Genomic DNA, 7,250 nt, shown 5'->3' on the forward strand with positions numbered 1-7,250 from the left:
TCTTCAGCCCACGTAATAATGGCCGTCATCGCACCGTGGATAGAACCATTCCTAGCCTACCTTACTAGGCAGGAACTCCCCGAGGACCAAAATGAGGCACGCTGCATAGTGCGGCGATCTAAGGCCTATAAAGTCCATGAGGGAGAGCTTTATAAGAAAAGCACTACCGGAGTCCTTCAAAGGTGCATCTCCGAAGAGGAAGGGCGGAACCTTCTGGCCGAAATTCATGCCGGACTCGACGGTCATCACGCTGCAGCTCGGTCCCTTGTAAGCAAGGCCTTCCGTACAGGCTTTTATTGGCCGACGGCCCGGGCAGACGCTCAGGACTTAGTCCAACGATGCGTCGGTTGCCAGCTCTTTGCAAACCAAAGCCATATGCCACCCACCGCCCTCCAAACTATCCCCATCACTTGGCCCTTCGCGGTCTGGGGGCTTGACATGGTTGGACCCCTTAAAGGCGGAACCCACAAGAAAAAATACTTACTGGTCATGGTGGATAAGTTCACCAAATGGATCGAAGCCAAGCCTGTTAAGACGGCCGAATCCGGACCGGTGACAGACTTTATATCCGGGGTTGTACACCGTTACGGCGTCCCCCACAACATCATCACTGATAACGGCACGAACTTCACGGCCGACGAGGTAAAACTGTGGTGGAAAAACATGGGCATCAAGCTTGATTATGCTTCCGTCTATCACCCACAAACTAATGGCCAGGTCGAACGAGCAAATGGTCTTATCATGAGCGGCATCAAACCCAGATTAGTGCGGTCCCTCAAGGAATCTAATACGCACTGGGTAGAGGAGCTCGACTCCGTACTCTGGGGGCTGCGGACCACGCCGAATCGCACCACTGGATACACACCATTCTTTATGGTGTACGGCGCAGAGGCAGTTTTGCCCTGCGACATAATTCATGACTCACCTCGTGTGCGCATGTATGAAGAAAGAGAATCCGAGCTCGATCGGCAGCACAGTCTGGACGCCTTGGAGGAGGAGCGTGACGTGGCAAAAGCCCGTTCCGCATTCTATCAACAGCAAGCTCGAAGATACCAAAGCAGAGAAGTACGGGCCAAAAATTACAATGTTGGCGAATTAGTTCTACGCCTGCCGGATAAGAAAAAGGACAAACTCAAGCCCAAATGGGAAGGTCCCTTCATCATTGACCAAGTCCTGACTGGTGGAGCGTACTGCCTACGAGATGCATCGGATAACCGACTCGAGCCGAACCTATGGAACGCAGCCCGTCTCCGAAGATTCTATGCCTAGCGCCGGACTCTGTGTTCGTCTCCTTCCTCAGTCCATTTTTTATAAATTGTCTGTCTTACATTTCTCTTCTCTCATTTTCCTATAATCTCTAAAGGCTCATCCGTGCCTTGTTCGCACACAACTGACGCGCTATCCACGCTCATTGGACCTGGGGGCTTCTTTAACAGAAGCTTATTTATACGGGCTTAATGCCCAACACATGTGTCACACTTCCGCATGTACCCTTTATTCACCATTTTATGCATCGATATGACTTAAGTTTTGGCCAAGCTGGGTTGCCTGGCTCCTGTGCTTACCCCTACGTTCCCGATTGTTCGGCTAGGTGGTAAAGGGAGCACCTCTGCGATTGTTACTGCCGGGTCAGCTAGATGTGTACCTCAGACTGGGTGAAGCCAAAAGCTAGCGTTCTTAAGGTAATATTCGGTCGGTGAACTAAAGATGATTTTTACTTATTCATTTATTCGCCCCCAGGCGTTTTTCCTGCGTCTCTTTTCGCAGAACGGACATGCACTTTAGGGCATGCCTCCCAGGGAAAGGAACCCCTAACGGAAATATTCTCCCTGGAAGATGTTTCTTACTAACCATGTAATATAACATAACTAGTTGGGCACTTGTCTGTTCAAGCACCAATGACCCCTACGTCTGGTCTCCATGCATACCCCGGTTCTTATATAACCGCGAGGGTATTCGGACACACTCCATACCGTCAGGTCCCGAGGTTGAAGAGAAAAGGTCGGCCATGAAAAACGATCTACAATCCGGCTAGAAGGCATCATACATGTCAATTAAAATTACAAAGTCAATTCGACTGATTGTATTCTTCTTCAATACCATCTAATAGGCTATCTAGTTTACAGTCCTGCTGGGAATATTTTACGGCCAATTCTACTTGGCCGTACACTAAGCTCACAGGGATCTCCTTCCCATCGGGCCCCACAGGTCAGACCTCGGCCATGTGGTTTGAGTCAGCCTTCATGTACCGCGTCTTCACCATGGCCCAGGCCTCCCTAGCGCCTTGACGGCAGGCCGATATCTTCCACAATCGGAAGCGCCGCCGCGCTCCCTTCAGCTTGTCCGCAAGCTCTCCAAGGCCTTCGGGCATGGAGATGGATGGCCACAAGGCCTGAACGACGCCTTGCATCACCTGCCGAACTCGTTCGTGCAGTTGGGATAGCTCGGGAAGAAGGTCACCCGTAGAACCGGGCATTTCCTCTGCAGGACGACCTGTTAGCATACCTACAGACATAACTCTGTTAGTCGACTTCCTCACCGAACTCTTTTCTCAAAGTTCATTTAAGCACTTACTAAATATGCCGCGTCGAAGCCGTTGATTCTCCTTAATGGAGTCCGACAGCTGGGCACGAACATCCTTCAGTTCAACGCCCAGCTTGGTGTTGGCATCTTGGAGATCGTTCTTCTCCCGCCTCACCTTTGTCAGCACACTCTCACCAGCCTTTAGCTGGCGTAGGAGTTGTTGCGTATCCGGATTTAATCCGGCGCCATCTGCAATTTCATTTGTCAGATATGCACCCACGCCGCACTTCACAAAATACCTATCTTTCAAAGCGTATATTACCAGAGGGGGTCTCCTTGGGCTCCCCTGCCGCGGCTAGTGCGGCCTCAAGTTGGGCTTTGCACTCTTCTAGCTCCTGGGACAGTTGGGTATCTTTTCTGCAAGAACCTGCATTATAAATGATCCTTAAATCAGTTATTCTAACTGTTTCAAGTCTCGGGGCTACTGATATATATAACCATTAAATTTTCTCACCCGTATGTCTTTTACATATTGCTCCGTGGCTCTGGCTAGACCATTTTGAGCGGCACGGAGGTACACATCTCCCGAATTGAAGGCATCCAATGCCTTTTGGGAGAAACAAGCGTCGCGAAGAATTGTCCGGCGACGCCGGTGGTTCATGGCACTCTCCACATCGGAATTGGTGGCAGACAGCCTATCCACATCCTCTGTCAGAGGAGTGTCCGGTGCGCGCCTCGTGTTCGCCTCCGCTTCCGGACCAGGCTTTGGAGCCTGGCTGGTTGAGGCGCGATTGGCAACCTCTCCGGATATAGTCCGGCGGGGTCTCTTTGTCCTGAAGAGAGCATGAGTGTTAATATGCCTTGAAGGAATAACACCTGGGAATAAGATGGCGCGCTATACCTTTGCGCCGACATCTCAGTCCGGACCGCACTTCTTTTCAGCCCGCGGGGCCTTGCAGCCCCTCGTTGGATAGTCGCCGCAGGCTCGGCCTCCCGTCCAAGGACCTCCCCTGCAAAACACGGTTGTTATACGAAAATCGAAAAGCACGTGAGGATGAATCCTTTTTCAAGGTGCTGGGACCTCGGTCTCAGTTACCTGTGAGGCTGGGAGTAGCCCTAGGTAATCGGCCGTAATGGCCACCAAGGCGTTGTCCTTGCTCAATTGATGAAACACCCCATCAATCAGCTCCGCAGATAAGTCCGGATCCTCTTGGGAGGCCGGGTCGAGGGACCGTCCCAGATCCTCGAGTTGTGGAGGAGGGCTGTTTATTTCTTTAACATCCTGGCACAATTCCTGCGTTGAAGTCGTTAGACTGAATATTTAACGATGGGAATATAAAACGGATGGACAAGTAAGAGTGTCCACTTACCCAACTTGGAGGATTGTACATAGAAAATCCACCCTATGGGTTGACGCAGAGAAATTCCTCCTCTTCTCCCTTGTACAAAGCGGACAAGATCTGTATTAGAGCGACAGCCGATTCCGGCCCCTTACGGCCGTGGCGGGTGGTGTCGTCCTCCCCGTTGAAGTCCCACATGGGGTGGCCTCTATACTGAAGCGGCTGCACCCCCCGCATAATGCATGCGGCCATGACTCTGATCATGGCCAGTCCGGAATGAGCTAACAACCTTATTCGGCCCATTAGGTAAAGGATGTCCTTGTCGCTTTCCTTCTGAGGGCTCCGTGGACGCCAGCTTAGGCGCTTCTTCAGGGGTGGATTGTCGAACTCAGGAAGGCCGATCCGGACAGGATCCGGCAGTGGGACGTCCTCTATATAAAACCATTCCGAAGCCCAGTCCTCGGGCGCCTTCTTTGGGGTTCCGGATAGATATCCGATCCCGGCGATGCGCCACACTTCGGCTCCGCCCACTTGATATATTGACCCTTTTTGAGAACGGGGCACAAGGCAGAATAGCTTCTTCCACAGCGCGAAATGAGCCTCACAGCCCAAAACAGCTCACAAAGGGCTATGAAGCCCGTGATATGCAGTATGGAGGCAGGCGTGAGGTTGTGCAGCTGGAGGCCATAGAACTCCACGAGCCCCCGGAGAAACGGATGAATTGGAAATCCGAGCCCTCTTATTAAATAAGGGACAAGGCATACTCGCTCTCCTTTGGAGGGATTGGGTGCGCTCTCCACTTGCTCTCCGCCATTATAGGTGGCAAGTCCGGCTCGAACTAGGACAATATAGGCCGGGGGGAGAAATCCCTTGGTCTGGAGCGTCACTAGCTCACTGTGCGGGATGGAGCATCTCTCCCAATCTCCAGGCTGAGGGCTGGAAGGGCAAGAGGAGGAGCTGCGACGGCCGGCCATGATGGAATGGACCTTTGTCGGATACGCTCCGATGAATGCTCGCGGAAGGGAGATGGTGTGGTTTGGATCTAAATCCTCGTCCCTTTAAATAGGCGGCTCATTTACGCGGCTAGAGGTGTAAATGTAAAAACACCCTGACTTTTCGTATTCGTTTGACACATGGAAGATGGCCATTATTGGGCGTAGAAGCCAAGGAGCACTACATTCACAAAAAACCAGACATTATTCGACAGGTACACAGAATTTGGAGGAGAACCCGCCTTGCAATGCCGAAGACAATCTGCGCGCCGGACTTGTCGTCATTGAAGCCTGGTTCGGGGGCTACTGAGGGAGTCCTGGATTAGGGGGTGTCCGGATAGCCGAACTATACCTTCGGCTGGACTCTTGGACTATGAAGACATAAGATTGAAGACTTCGTCCCGTGTCCGGAAGGGATTTTCCTTGGCGTGGAAGGCAAGCTTGGCGATACGGATATATAGATCTCCTATCATTGTAACCGACTCTGTGCAACCCTAGCCCTCTCCGGTGTCTATATAAACCGGAGGGTTTTAGTCCATAAAAAACAACAATCATACCATAGGCTAGTTTCTAGGGTTTAGCCTCCTTGATCTCGTGGTAGATCTACTCTTGTACTACCCATATCATCAATATTAATCAAGCAGGAGTAGGGTTTTACCTTCAGCGAGAGGGCCCGAACCTGGGTAAAAACATCGTGTCCCTTGTCTCCTGTTACCATCCGCCTAGACGCACAGTTCGGGACCCCCTACCCGAGATCCGCCGGTTTTGACACCGACACTCCTCTTCACAAAGCTGCACGAATGATACAAGTTCCCGGCTGAATTTGAAAACACACACCTCTCAGGGAATAAAGTGAACAGTGTCGCCCTCACGACGATGAGCACGGCCTTGTCTACTTGGAGAAGCGCGGTGAAGAGAATGATTGACAAAGGTGATAGTTATGAGAAGATCACGGCGAAAAATCCTTCGATCAGCGAAGATGACTACAAGGAGTTCAAGATCAAGTGCGATAGCAGCGCAACCTCCGAATCAAGTCAGTGGGGGAAAGAAATGCGGGAGTTGAACTTAGGGGAACACAAACTCGGTCCCGGCGGTTACAGAGTGGCGGAGCCTATATGGGACAAGGAGGACACGGAGCATGCCGAGCAAGGCCTACCGCCCCGCTTCGAGAAATACCGTGACAAGCAGACCAGGAACTATGTCAGGGCCCGGTACAAGGAGTACCCGGTAAGAAAGGAGCTTACCATGGATCCGAAGACCAGGGCGCTTCAGCTTGTTCTGGCGAAGGAGACTGAAAGCAGTAGCGCGGGGTCGTCTCAGAGCACCCCTTGGGACAGCACTCTAAATAGGGCATAATGAAAAACAAGGATAAGCTCAGTAAGCCGTCGTCAGCTGGTCGTGTGGCCGACAAAGGCTTGTCCACAAAATGGTCGTCATACTATAACGCTGGTGGGTGAAAGGAGAGAAAGACCAGCTCGGAAAGCCAGTCGCGCGAGGTTCAAGAACTCAAGGCACAAGTGGCACAGATTCCGGAGATTGTCCAAGAGCAAGTGCAACAACAACTGGGATCGACGCTCACCGGCATTATGCCTACCTTGATTCATGGGCTGACGACGTGGATCGCGGGCGGCCAACAGGGGCCGCCCCCGATTCCCAGCTTCACGGCCAGCAACTCGCACAATGCGTAGGCGGCGCCATTGGTGTCTCCGGCGGAGGCGGTATTGGTGTCTCCGACGCCGGCACGGGCATTGGAGCTTAATGCACCCGGGTGTACGCCGGCCGGCACCTCGGAAGCAAGCGGCCCCTCCGTCAGTTGCACGCCCGCCGTTGGCGGTGCCTCGACATTAGCCGAACTCGACGCCATCATCACGGTAACTAATTAAGCCTCTCGGCCGAGGACTTCATCTCCTTGCCTTTGACTGGGCATCCCTGACACCCTACATGTTTTCGCAGGGCGCTGCCGACGTTCCATGCACTCTCCTGCACTTCGTGAACGACGAGTTGGTCGATGTCGCCAAGGGAAAAATCGTTCAACCGGGCAACCCTGTGTTCCACGGTAATCCGATCCCACCCACCGTGTATAGGATTCAACTGGTTCGGGTGCTGCCAGGCTGCGACGAGTTGTTACCCCCGATTCGACCCGCCGGGGCCGACGAAGATGATCTGATGACCCTTAGCGCCTGCCTAAGCTGGCCCCTGCTTTGGCCGAAGAGCCAGATTCGTTTGGGGGCAGGGGACACCACCCCAAAGACAACACCACCAGTCGTGCCGGCGCTAAGCCATGGCAAGACCGCCGCAACGCTACCGGACATGCCGGACATCCCTATGGCAGAGGATCCGAACATGCATATGGCACAGGATCCGGACGACGACGACAACGACGACAGTACATTTA

The sequence above is a fragment of the Triticum urartu genome, chromosome 5A, assembly GCF_056163025.1.
Source record: "Triticum urartu cultivar PI428250 chromosome 5A, HENAU_Tu73, whole genome shotgun sequence".
In the NCBI taxonomy this organism is placed as follows: Eukaryota; Viridiplantae; Streptophyta; class Magnoliopsida; order Poales; family Poaceae; genus Triticum; species Triticum urartu.